Below are 14,232 nucleotides of genomic sequence, written 5' to 3'. Positions count from 1 at the left end.
AGCATCCCCCAATCCATCTCCCAATCTGAAATACTGAGTGAATTGATTCCAGGAAATGTTTATTTTGAGGAGCAGATTGTGGCATTGTTGTTGATACAGTGTGTTAAAATGGTATTGGGAATAGGAATGGCTAACCCACAGTTTTATGTTAGCTCTACATCACAGAGCAACTGTCTGTCCTGTTGCCTCTCCTGCTCTGATGTCACTTTTTTAAAAAGAAAATATATTTTCTTATATTTTTATATTTTACCTGCAAAAACAGATGTAAAAACAAGACTAAGATGGATTCGTAGTAAATCCCAGAAAAGCTGCTTTGTTCTTTGTTCACGTCTTTTCTCTTTTGAAAATTGAAAACTGCTGTTCTAAAACATTTCCGATAAAGTATAAATCACCTTTCTGTTTAAGTAAGTTTGCGAGTGTAGCAGCTTCATTGTGGTGGGCCAAACTATAATGGGCTCATTACTGCCCCCCGGAGGCAGGAGAGGCCTTGAACACCCACTGGTACTTCACGGTTGACGAGAACCCCCTGTGTAGTGGGTATTTTATAACCAACAGCCACAGGAGGCAGTAATGAGCCTATTGGTTTTGTAAATGTCTGTGTGGTTAACCATCCTACGTCCATTAAAGAGCAGAACACAGCCCTCATTTTTTCTATGGGACCTTCTGAGACAGTCTCCCACGCACTGGTTGGGACAGTCAATGAATCAGACTCCATGTCCATCTATTTAGTTTAGCGTGTTCACGTTAGCGTTTGGTAATTAGCACAAAATGCAAAGTACAGCTGAGGCTGATGGGAAGGTCCTTAGTACTGGATTAATTAATAAATTCAAAAAAAAATGTGGGTCACAATCTCACTTGGGGAAAGAAAGCTCTTAGACAGATTAATACAGATTAATTTCTCATCATTAAGCCATCATCCATCTCGTTCAAGTCATTTCAGGGGGTCTTTGGAATTAATTCATGGTCAATAAAGACGGCCTAAAGCCTGATTAGTGGACTTTGTACCTATTAGATACAGGATATGGCGGGGGTGATCCCATGCGTAAGGATATGTGAATCCGGCCACTTAAGGGGCTCTGTGGTTTTGGGTTGATTAGTTTCGCGGATGTCCTTCCTGATGCTGTTGGGATATCCTGCTGCTTTCCGGTAAACTTCACATCTCTGGTCATACGCTTAAAAAAAAAAAAAAAAAAAAAAAGACCTTTTCCAGTAAGGAGTTTAATCAGAACCGTATATGATGAAACAACTTCGATTTACAGACTAACTTGAATAAATGAATATATATATTTATGTATATTATTTGTTGCAAATGGCCAATCTGAATATTTGGAAAACTTCCATGTTAGCCTTTATAGAGGGAAGAACACATCACAGTAAAATGTGAGCTTGACAAACCAGGAGAGGCGTGCTGATCAGGGACACATGGGACACACGTCCAATGAAACAAGACAAGAAAATACAGTCTCTCAAACTGTAATTCAGAATAATAGGCTAACTTCCTCCAGGAATGGCTCTTTTTGATTGTTTAATTGTTTGCAGACATGCGGGTGAACTAACTGGAATCTGGTTAGATTTTTCTCCTGGGGATTAATGAGGAGCACGTTGGGAGGAAACCCAACACAGGTTTCACAATCTGGACACAGCAACAGCTTGTCATTACAACAGAGGGAAAATTATTGATTGGCATCTTGTTGAACTGAAGAATATAGACATTATATTGTTGACTAATTGATTGACTGATTGATTGATTGATCTTAAAGCTAAATGTAGATTAAATGTTTAGAGGGAAAAAAAATCAGTCAGTATGTATCATACAGTGGGACCGACAGATTGAACTGCTGTAAGATTTTTGAATTCCTTTTCCCATAGAGATTTAAAGGTCCATATAGTATAAAGGTAGATGTCCATGTGTTGTTTGATTATAAAGCAGGTCTAGGTTCTATATTGATAATGTAAGTAAAGTATGAGTCCACAGAGAAATGCACACAGCCTGTATTCAGAAACCGAGCCTTAAAACCAGCCGTCAGGACTTGTGTAACTTTGTGCCCACCTGGAAACTCATGGGATTTGGTTTCTCTGAGTGTTTACCTGAAATCTGCTATAATTTTATTGGATCACTCAGAAAACAGTCAGCCAATCAGAGAGGATCAGAGCCCCTGTTCTGATTGGCTCACTGACCTGTTGTTACTAGAGCTTCAGAGAGAAGCCTGAGAGAGGAGATGTAAAACTACATTGAGATGGTTTTTGGTTCTTCTTTTTATGGATCAACACTTCAAATAAAAGACATGAACGGTGTAAAATATGGACCTTTAATTTGAATTTTAGTGTGTTTTACTGTGGTGAAAACTTTGGTGAAAACTGTTTTGAAGTGAAAGTACCAGCCTGTGATGTCACACACTTTGCTGCAGGGATCTCAATTTAGCAACATTTGCATGAAATGTAAGGACAGTTGTGTGGTTGTTTGTTATGCTTCCAGGCTGCAAGAAATGAAATCTGATCAAACTACCCCACGACAGTCCTGATTGTTTCCTTGAGTTTTCTGAGTGTTTAAGAGTTTTGAATGTTACACAACACGTAAGACTTTAAAACACATATCAGGGGCTTTAAATCTCTTCCATCATTCACAACTTGGGAGTCATTAAGTCCCATAGAAGTCATCAGTCATCATGAATGAAGTTGTGAATTAATTTAAAACTGTGTGATAACGAACTAAACAGCAATTGTTTCAAACAAGCTGCCACTGCTTCTCCTGTAAACAGAAAGCATCATTTCCTACGTTCCAGAAGATTCCTAACCCTAACCCTGTAAATGTAAGCAAATGTAAAACCATTGCTGTGTTAAATCAAAGAAAATAAAAAACAAAAATAAATGAGATGGATTGTCGGTGATTACTACCTACTTGAAATAGATTTTCAGGTTCTGAAATGGATTCTTTGAATGACTTTGCAGTCTGGCCCATATTTCCACATCTGGGCAGATTCTGACTGTTACCCTCCAGTGTTGGCAGATTTGGAATTTGGTCCACATATGGAAGTAGCATCTGACAGTCGTGCTGTATATGGCACAGACTCGGGCCGTGGAATCATGGGCCAGAAGAAAAATAAGAATGTGGCCCAAGTAAGGATCGGACGTGTTTTGCTATCAGGGAACCACTTGTTCTGAATGAACCTAAATCTCCTCTTGGTCTCAGAGTGACAATATACTGAAATAGTGTGGTGGCAATTTCAATTACTAATTTAATACTGTATAATACAAATATCAGTGGTTTTCACAATAAAATGCAAGAATACTGTGAATTATTTACTTATTGATTACATTTTTTTTTTGCATTGGTACAGGGACACAGTACATGGACTTGAGTGCGTCATGTGTTTGTCCATAAGGACATCACCTGGGATCACATGTTCACTGACAGGACGTGTTTGCACACGTCAGCTATCCCCTGAGTTTTGGTTACGCCCATACAGCTCTATCTGGAAGTGTTTCCTTGCTTTGAGCTCTCTGGGAGTAAACAGCCAAATGTACAGTTTGTGAAAAAGAGAGAGACAGAGAGAGAGGACACCAAAACACAGCGCTGGGAGCTCATTCAGTCATATGATGAAAAGGAGAGGACTCAGCCTCCAGGCTCCACATTCTGGTTGAAAACATATTCCAAAACAGTAAATGTTGCTGCTTGACTACAGACAACCACACATCCAAATACAACATGCTTCCACCTAGCAACACTGGAAGATAAGCATTTTGCTATGCACAAGGCATTTGGTGTATGTGTTATGTACATAGTACTGGAATTAAGGCGACCAGAAATAGTACAGCCACAGGGAACAAAGATGAGACATCTTTGACTCATTACCTTAAACTGCAGAACACTGTTTGACTACTTTATCTCACCCAATCATGATATACTACACAACTGACCGCGCTGAGTATGAATTAAACATCCCTCCATGTTGCCGTATGTCAGTGGCATGTGTTACCTGAGAAGCTGTGATGTGACATTGGATATAGAGAGGAATGTGAATAGTGAATATTGCTGTCAGTCACTGTGTCCATGACCGTTTTCATGTCAGAGGGTCTTTCACCAGCAGTTTATGGGCCACCGTTCAGGAAAATGTCAGACTATTATAACCGCACACTGAGTCCAGCTCAGTATCAAACTGTCTATGCTGAACAGCGTAAAGCACATAGGCTCGAAGTGTTTGATACTTTTGCTAGTGTCAACAAATCTTGTGAAAATAAACATAACGATAATGAATTGATCCTGATAACAAGTATCATTTGTGTAGTCGAAGACTGATGCATCTTATTCCTCTTTGCCATAGAGCTCCATTGTTTCCTAAAACTATTAAAAACACATCAATGAGCCACAGTGTTACACTGGGTGACATGTTCCTTCATCACCATGAACACAAACACTGTAGTGTGACTCAGTCCCATGAACACTGTCCTGCAGCTGGAAATACTCACTAGGAGACCAAATATTTAAGAATTAGCAGCTGAGAATAGTCAACAACAAATGCACCATTTACTCCCATTATTCTCTATATTTTGTAAATAATACAGAAAGCCCAAGCAACAATGAATTGATCCTAATAAATCTTACCTGTGTGGTAAAAGCCTAGCATAGTTTATTCCTTCTGTGCCATAGATCTCCATTGTTGTCCAGAAATAATTCATTAGTCAATTAGGCTCTCTACATTAAGACTTTTTTTTTGATTGGTCTGCAACAGTGGGGAATGCCATATAATTACAAATGTGAGTGAGTGAGTGAGTGAGTGAGTGAGTGAGTGAGTGACTGAGTGAGTGAGTGAGTGACTGATCATAGTTGCACCATTGGTGAGACGAATGCCACATGACTGAGTTGGAGTTTCCTCATTGTCTGTTCCTCTTTCAAAATGATTTGGCACAAACAGTTTCTATCAGGGGATATTTGCAGCTGCAGTGCAGCCATCTTAACACATTTGTTGTTTGTTTAGTGATAAGGGTACATGTAATAAATGCAGTTTAATGGAGGGGAGGCTCAGTGAACTGGAAGCGCTCCACCGCTTCCTGCAGCTCCCGAGCAGCTGGGAAACCAGGGCGGCTAGGTGACTGCCCATAACAAGAGGTGTAGCCCTAAGATCATAGTTCACACCCATACAAGGTCCAGCCATATATAGGTTTATACATAGTCTTCTTAAAGTAAGGAAAATTTTTTTTTTGTTATTTTGGTCCCTTTGTGGAATTTGTTGCCAATAAGGATATTATAGAAAAGTGCCAGTCTTCTGCGCTTGGTGGCATCGAAATGACGTTTGCATCTTTTTCACCTAAATGAACTGAAAAAGTTAAACACTCCAACATTTAAATGAACAACTCAAAACATGTTTGGTATAAACATAGTCTACAGCACTGTAAATTGGTACTCTAAGGTTATTTTCCCCCTGACACACAAACAAAACACTATTCGCTGTGAGCGTCTTGTTTCAACCTGAGCAGATTATCTCACATTATCCTCCCTGATCTTAGGCTTTCACACTACTTGCACCTGGAGATATTGTTTCATTATTAACAGCTAAAAGCACAGAAATAAGAGATGGCACCTCCATTTCTATGTATTATATCACATTAAAGTAGCATACAGTAAAATAGATATGATCCGGGGAATTCTCACCAAAATCTACACCCTTTTCCGAAGAAAATATAGAGCATGTGTGTGCTTGTGTGTCTGGTTCAACTTTTTAACTGCAGTAGAGCTGATTGTTCCAATTACTTTTCAAGCTGAATGGAAAAATACATGAATACTAGAATAGAAACCTGTAAAGAATCCATACGATCCATCGAACTAACTAACTATCAAAATGACAAACCAAAATGACTACAGGGGATGAAATGTCATTTCCAGCCATTACACACAGTAATAAGCTCTGTGTTTTTAGAACACCCTCTCTGTTTTAACATGTCCTGGCTTTTTATATAAGAGTGAATTACATATTTTTATGGACAACCACAGGATCAAATGAGTCGGTGTGTTTTGCATTGATTCCCCCCTTAAAGCTGGATACTGAACTTGTACTGAAAAATGCAACTACATAATCTAATGTATGTGAAAGTGTAAAATTAGAATAAACACCATTATGTGATGAATTATCCAGTATTATAGTTCTTTGGTTAAAATCCAATTAACATTTTATTTGTGGTGAGGAATCCTGGTTTCCCAAGTTAAGACGGATATATATTCCAGAAATAATCATTCAAAAATGTCTTTCAACCTTAGTGTAAAGTGATGACGATAATTCCCAGTTTAAAAGCCTGATTAGCCAAGGGTTTTTACATGCTGTAGTCTACAGTTACTGTACGTTAGCGGCACAGTGGCACTTTGAGCTAAATGCAAACAGCATGCTCACATGACAATGCTAACATGCCGGTGTTTAGCGGGCATAACGTTCGCCATCTTAGCTTAGAATGTTAGCGTGCTAACATTTGCCAATTAGCACTTAACATAAACTATAGCAGAGGCGGACATAAATATCATTAGTTTGAATCTCACCATAAATTAAAATTTTGAATTGATAATGGCACTAGGTGAAATATGAATGAACCAAAGCCTGGGATACATTTTCAGTGAAATGTATTGTTTTGTACAATGAAGGTATTGTTTAAGAGTATGAAAGGAGGCTGTCCTGCTGTAAAAAAAACAAACCCATTGGTCGTCTGTGACCCATAGTTACGTTTTGTTGCTAGGCGACATCTAGTGGTCGTAGTAATTATGACAGGGGCAAAGGGAAAATTGCGGTGATGTAGTATAAAGAGAGACAAAGTCCACGTCAGGAGGAACTTGTGGTGGGTGGTGTTCGATTCCCATGGGAAACCAGCTCTTTATATTGTAACCACGACAACAAAGGCCATCTAATGTTGTAGTACTTATTTTAACCCAAATCCCGATATTTTCCTGAACCTAACCAAGCCATGAACATTATTATTGTAACCATGGTGATGAAGGTGTGTATGCTGCTGTCGGTACAGTCTGCATATTTATTATTGTAACCATGACAACAAAGGTCTGGTATGCCTCCTGCCATAGGGGCGCTATTTCAGGAGACACTATATAGGTCGTATCAGAGGGTTGAAAAAAAACACCTGTGAGGTTGTTCAGGTTGGAGGAGTGACTTTATGAAACATATATAGATTGCAACAAGGAAATATGTGTTGTGTATTAAATATACTAGGAATAGAGAAATACTGAGGTAAAACAGAAAGGAAAGGTTCTACTGCAAAGGTCAAGATGCGCAAATGACCATTATGTTTGAGGAAGTGCCAACAAAAACCGGTTGAACCTGAACCTGATCCAATCGTATTGAAACTTGAGGTGTAAACTATTAAACAGCTCTTAGAGCAACATATCATAGCCATGTAATGTAATAACTTACTGTAATAACTAAGAATCAATGACATCAAATTCTAGGAAATGTCAGTAACCTAAGAATGAGTGATAACAAACTACTAAGCTCCACAATTAGTCACGAGAGGAGAATAAAAAGGTGTAATTGTGTGAGATTTCCTGTTTGTAGTTCATTATTCAGGTTTATTATACTCTGCATTTTAATTACAATAAATCTATTCTAAATCAGACTTCAGTGAGCTTTGCTTTGTTGAATAATGAGTTTAAATTACTGATGTGGTGAAGATCTGAAGATTTTCTCCCACAAAAGTCACTGCATTTCAGCTTCAGGTGAACATGAATGTCTGCACCACGTTTCAGGACAGTAAACCCGACAGTTCAAAGGTCAACCTGCTGCTGGCACCAGAGGAAACGTCAGTCATTAGGAGTCATCCTCTGGATACCATGACTGTTGGTATAAAATTGAATCTTTTCAATAGTTCTTGAGATATGTCTGTCTGCACCAAAGTGGCTGATGGGAAGATAGACACACCATCCATCTATGATGCTTAATAACGTCTTCTCATTTTCTTTTGGCAAAATCCCATTTGAAAATTGAACACATTTTACAAGGAAACATTTCCTAATCAATAGATCATTATTGTTATAGTAGTCTGTCTTGCGTTTTGAATAAATATGATTTTTTACACATGACATGTGACTTTACTTTTTTACAATATACAGTGCTGCACCAACACAGAGGTCACAAGGTCACTGCACGCTGGCACTTTGTCAAAACCTTCTGCACAGGCAACAGTCGGAACATGCATGAGTAAGGCATTTCCTTGAATTCCCAAACTTAATCACCAAAGTTTTTTTTTTTTCTTTTTTTACAGGTACGCTCATAAACAAATCCAGCTCATAACTTCTAAGCCTAAACACTGCTGCTGCTCTCATTCTGCCTCTAAGCTTACATTTATGACTACGCAATTAATTTCCTGAGGGCAGATTTTCCCTCTGCTTTGAAGTAGGAAACAATATAATGTTTTGTACATTTTTAATACCATCACTTCTAGTTTGGTGAATTTACATAAAAGGCACTTGTGTAAACAGCGCTGTGCGGCAGGAGGCCATTTTTACAGTGGAATAAAACAGCTTTTTTTCTTTTTCTTTTACAGCAGAGGAGGCTGATCCTGAACCCCTGTGTTTCAAAGCCTGCACAATCCTCTACCCTGCAAAAACCCCCACCCCCGCTCCTCTGTAGAGCTGGCTATAATAGGCCCCTCATTCACCCTATCTTCTTTTAAACACCAATAAAATCTTTTACATTTCCTCAGCAGGCAGTTAAAATTCGGCTGACTACCGTGCATTCCCAGTGCACTCTGCACAATCTCTCCACATTAAGTTTCTGTCGTTGCCCTGTTTTGTTTTTTGCTGTTGCTCCCTCATTTCACATTTTGTTCCCCTCGCTTTAACCCCAGCTAACCTTGAGGAGATAACACAGGAGAAAAAGAGGCTTATTTTACGAGCAGAGCTTAGGGTGCCTTGTTTGTTTTCCCGGTTCACCTTTTGGTGCTGGGGTGATACTTTTAGACATAAGAGAAGGGTGCCAGGCCTTAAAGATTTCACAGCTCAGCGGCCATTTGTACAAGCTGTTATGAGCACACTTCCCGGTCGCCTGAAAGTGTGCTGATCTCATCCTTTCCTTGTCCATTTTTCCTCCTCCTTTGTCGGGCCCGTCTTCCCATCTGCCTGCTCCTCCTCAATGTTTTTCCTTCACGCTTTCCACTCTCGTTTATCTCTTTGTTGTCCCATCTGCCTTGCTTCCCTTTTCCAATGCCCTCCTTGCCGCTCTCCTTCCCTTCCCACCTTTCTCTGCTTCCTTGCCATTAACCTAGACCTCCTTCCCCATTTCACCACTCCACTCTTCTTCTCTCTATGGCCCCATGCCACCTTTCCTCATCCTTTCTGTCAATCCTTCCATCCTTATTCCCCTCTTCAGTCCATCTTTTATTCCAGACCTCCTCCATTTTTTCCCCTCTCTACCTCCCTTCCCTTTTCCCTATTTCTTCTCTGCATTATCGGATGTGTTTAATCTTCACCTCCACCCCTCAGTCCCCCCCGCTCCTCTCCACTCCATCCTTCCTTCCTTCCTATGTTTTCTCCTTTGATTCCGGCCTCCTCAGCCACGTGGCCGACATCATGAGAAAACCCTCATGACAGTACCCTCTGCCAGCTCTGCCATGCGGACACTTGCAACCCAGGAGCAAGGAACCGTTTTTAGCATTCAGCTCCTCGGGCAGGAATTCTCTCCTAACCTCAGTTAGCTCTAAAAAAAAAAATTAAGAACCTGTTTCTGCTGCAGAAACCATGTACCCAAGACACTGCTTTAGGACCTCTGGAACTTTGGCTATACTTCCTCCTTCCTGTAATCAAACAACAAAATAAGCTGTTTCTCCATGTCAATTAGAACAATATTTTCTCATGTGATCTTCCAAAACTGATATGACAATACTATGGTTAACTTCAGGCACAAAAACAGCTTGGTTAGCTTTAGGTAAAGATCATATTTTGGGTTAACTACTTTGATAAGGGTATGGGTCCTTGATCATCATCATGGTTACAAGAAAAACACTTGGCTAAAGTCAGGGAACGATTGTAGTCATGCTTAAAGAAACAAAAACAATGCTGATTGTCTGTTAAAGTCTGATTCAATGTTTTGTCGACACATCCATCCACCCCAGCCTCCTGTCTCCACGCTCACGCTATTGGGCCACTTAAAAGCATGAAGCTGTTCCAGGGGCAGTTCTTAGCTCAGGGACAGAAAAATGAACAGAAATCATCAACAGAATGTGAAGAATTAACATTTTTGAAGTTATATCAAAGAAGTCTTTGTGTTGTGTTGCAGAGATATCTACTGAAGTTAGCATGCTAATCAGCTAGCCCCAGCCTGTGCTGTCTCGTAATACTACTTTGTACCTCAAGAGGTGATAGTGAGTCCCTGAAGCGTCCAGTTTGCTGTCAGTCCAACATGACAGGATGAAGAAGAAGCTCTGTCTAGGGAGCGTATTCTAACCTCTTGGTTGTGTCAGAAATCACTTACTTATCCACTTCTCTCTGCTCACTATCCAGAGATTTCTATTTAGAGGAAAATACAATGAGCCCATCACTAATATATAAAAAAAAAAAAAGATGCAACTCTGCACTGTTTTTCTGTCTTTCAGCAGTATGATGGTATATATTGCCTGGTTAGTGACCAACAGTTGTGCACTACCTTTCACGATGCATTGTGGGATACTATGAGTCCATTATTTAGGGTATAATGATTCTCACTATACATTCAGACAACACTACAAAACGGCAAACTCCTTATATAGTGGACGATATAGGGAGTGGTGAGTGTTTTCAGACACAGGACTTGTATTGTAAAGGCTGATGGCTGAAGCTCTTGGAAAGCTACCATTATCACCACCACCTGAACTGATAGACATAGAAGCCAAACGAGAGTTAACCTTAACCACTGGAGACGGGTCCTGGTGAGTAAAGCAATGAAGTTTGATGCTGAACTCACAATGTTTCCTCTGGACTGGTAAATAAACAGCTGTTAACGCTAACCTTGGCTAAGTAGCAATAGCAAAAACTTACATATAGCACCTTTAATGATCTTATTGGACTAATCATTAATTGGCCTGATCTTCTAGCTCTTAAGATGTGCTAGAAACATAAACAGACATTCACAAAAGAAAGCTTTATTTCCCGATTCAGTTCCTCAGTGTTACTCCCAGCACTCATTGAGTTCCTGAACTACTTGCTCAAAACAGAACTAGAATATCCTCCATATTCTGTCACACTATATGCATTTGAAAGCCAGTGTTTTTGTTTCTCTGCATGCTTAATGATGAATGGACTATGGAATGTGTATTTCAAGCCTCTGAGAAAAGGACAACCAAGCAGAGAAGATGTAGAGGAGATATTTCCAAACATCATTTTAATATAGCTGTTACTGTGACTTATTGAATTACTCAAGATCATGGGCTCAAATATGTTACATGAAACAGCTGTCATTGTCACAGTGAATCAGTCTGTTTTACATTATCCATCATGATAATACAGGGCTACCATTGTCAGCCCAGTTATACTCAACTATTAGTATTAGTATTAGTATTAGTAGTAGACAGAACGACGTAGTTCGATCCAGCACCATTCAGACATGTGGGTGTTAACTACTGCACACCATGAGGCATTTCTAAAACGAAGGCAGCCTACTATTAGCCTGGCAGTGAAGATAATACAACTTCCTCTTTGCACATGTTAGAACCTGACAGCCAATTGGAGCCATAAAAGTCCACAAGGTTCCCATAGCCAGCAGTTCACACCAGGCAGACTGTTGTTAATGTTAATGAGGTGTGATGGCAGGCTGCTTGGTTGTCAAGGTCAAGGCTAGCACTGCGAAGAGACAAGTGGCGGAGCACCTCAACACTGCTATTACAAAGCAGAGAGGAGGAGAGTCTTTGTTCTTGTATTTGCATTGAATAGGAAAAAGGAAAATAGTTGAAAGATTTCATTTTTCTACAAAACTGTGATTAAAAAATGAACATGACTTCAGATCTTGCAGATTGGATGTAGCAGATTCATAATTTCTGGCATAATTTCCTGTTGTTCGTTGCACATCATACCTCTCTACACAAACTTCTATAAATGTGATGAAATGTTCAGAAAATAATGATGAGAAAAGGGAACATGCATATCTTAAATCCTCTGCTGGGTACTGATTAAGAGCAACAACAAAAACAAATCAAGTGCGTTTTACATTAGGAGTGTTTTTACTGTACAGCAGTGTAGTATAATGATGACCTCTATGATATCTTGACTTTCATATTCTTGTTTCATTGTTCTACATGCTTTTCAATTATTTCAATAGCTTCTTTGAATTTTATCCTGTATTCCTTTTTAGGACAAGCTAACATATTAATTATATATTAGAGTAACAAATTGTAATCAGCTTATAAGCTCTCCTTAGATCACACAATGGAACAAGCAATTCCAATAGTAGTATCTATCTATCTATCTATCGTGAGATTTCAAAAAGATTGGAGCGGGTAGTGGAGCATCAGTAGGCTGCTGAACACAAACCAAAACAGTAACACCAAATGTTTACAAGGTTAAAAGTTGGATTTTCATCATTCCTTCCATATTTTTCTCTTCTCCTGTGTTTTATTTGATGCGTTGATCCATAAGAAGATATATTTGTGGTTTTAAGAACCAAAAACCATCTCAATGAAGTTTTACATCTCCTCTCTCAAGCTTCTCTCTGGAGCTCTGGGGCTTGGTGCGTGGCTGAGAGCGGTGACTGCTTTGTTGTGACATCACAAAGTTCCAGAAGTCCTGACGGCTGGTTTTAAGGCTCAGTTTCTGAATATAGGCTGTGTGTATTTCTCTGTGGACTGAGGCTTTGATACTTCTACAGTATTAATATAGAACCTAGACCTGCTTTATAATCAAACTACACATGGAAATGTGCCTTTATACTATATGGACCTTTAATAGAAGACAGAAACAGGGTTATGAAACATACATGGGATGCATTTCAACTGTTGTTTACACAAATTCACATACACAACCTTGTTATGTGAGGACACCAATACAAATACTATATACTATATATGCACTATGCAGAGATAAATAGTGAGGGAGTTCCTCAGCAGACATATTATGTGTGTATAAATAGACATCCAACACACTCCAGGTTCAGTTCACGATGGCTGAATTCGGAAAGTTGGAGGGGCCCGGCAGTGTGGCAGGTTCTTATCTTTTGTCATGATAAACCCACAGGAGATCCGAACTAGGCCAGGTCACATATTTGACCTTTGACCCCAGCATCACCTCTGAGGAGTCTGCCAGTAGAAGCCACCCTGTTGGTGCAGAAGGGAGGGAGAAAGAGGGGATAACACAGAGAGAGAGAGAGAGAGAGAGGGAGAGAGAGAGTGTGTGTTTATGTCACACTAAGTCGAATGTAAACAGCTTGGATGCTGTCTGTCACCACAGCCCAGTAACATGGTTGTCCTGTTTTCACTGTCCCATTTACAGCTGTTATGAAACTTCTTTTAGGGGCTGGGGTTATGAAAGCATACCATATATTGAAGCTGCACCCAACACTTTTATAGTGCTCTGAGGAGAGGGAGCTAGTTGTTGCATTACCTCTGTTTGTGAAAAGGAACAAACTGTACATGTCAGAGCAAAGGATTACCAGATGTCAGAGAATCTCCAGACTGATGATGGGATGTTTTCTCCTCTCTCAACATTTGATGCCCTTTAGCAAGGCACTTAAAGTACAGTGACACTGCTGGCCAGGAGGTGCTGAGCAACCAAAACTCTCCTTTGATTCTTAAAGGCCCATATAGTCTAAAGGTAGATGTCCATGTGTTGTTTGATTATAAAGCAGGTTTAGGTTCTATATTAATACTGTGAAAGTATCAAAGCCTCAGTCCACAGAGAAATGCACACAGCCTGCTTTCAGAAACTGAGCCTTAAAACCAGCCGTCAGGACTTCTGGAACTTTGTGATGTCACAACAAAGCAGTCACCGCTCTCAGCCATGCCCCAAGCCTCGCCCACCTGGACCCACCATCCAAACTACAATGTAAAACTACATTGAGATGGTTTTGGTCCTTAAAACCACAATATATATCTTCTCATGGATCAACACTTCTAATAACACACAGGAGAAAAGGATAACATTTAACACTATATACCATAAGTGAAAATGTGTAAGCTTTTCTACACCAGTTCTCAAATATATACATTTATGTGATACAGTAGGTAGGTTTTCAGCAGAGTAATGCCACCATCTCAGTTTTCCCTCTCCACGGAAGGCCC

Source organism: Seriola lalandi, unplaced genomic scaffold (genome assembly GCF_002814215.2).
Source record: "Seriola lalandi dorsalis isolate HSWRI2012SDOR001 ecotype SW California unplaced genomic scaffold, Sedor1 jcf7180002054571, whole genome shotgun sequence".
Lineage (NCBI taxonomy): Eukaryota > Metazoa > Chordata > Actinopteri > Carangiformes > Carangidae > Seriola > Seriola lalandi.
Note: the sequence above shows the minus strand (reverse complement) of the source record.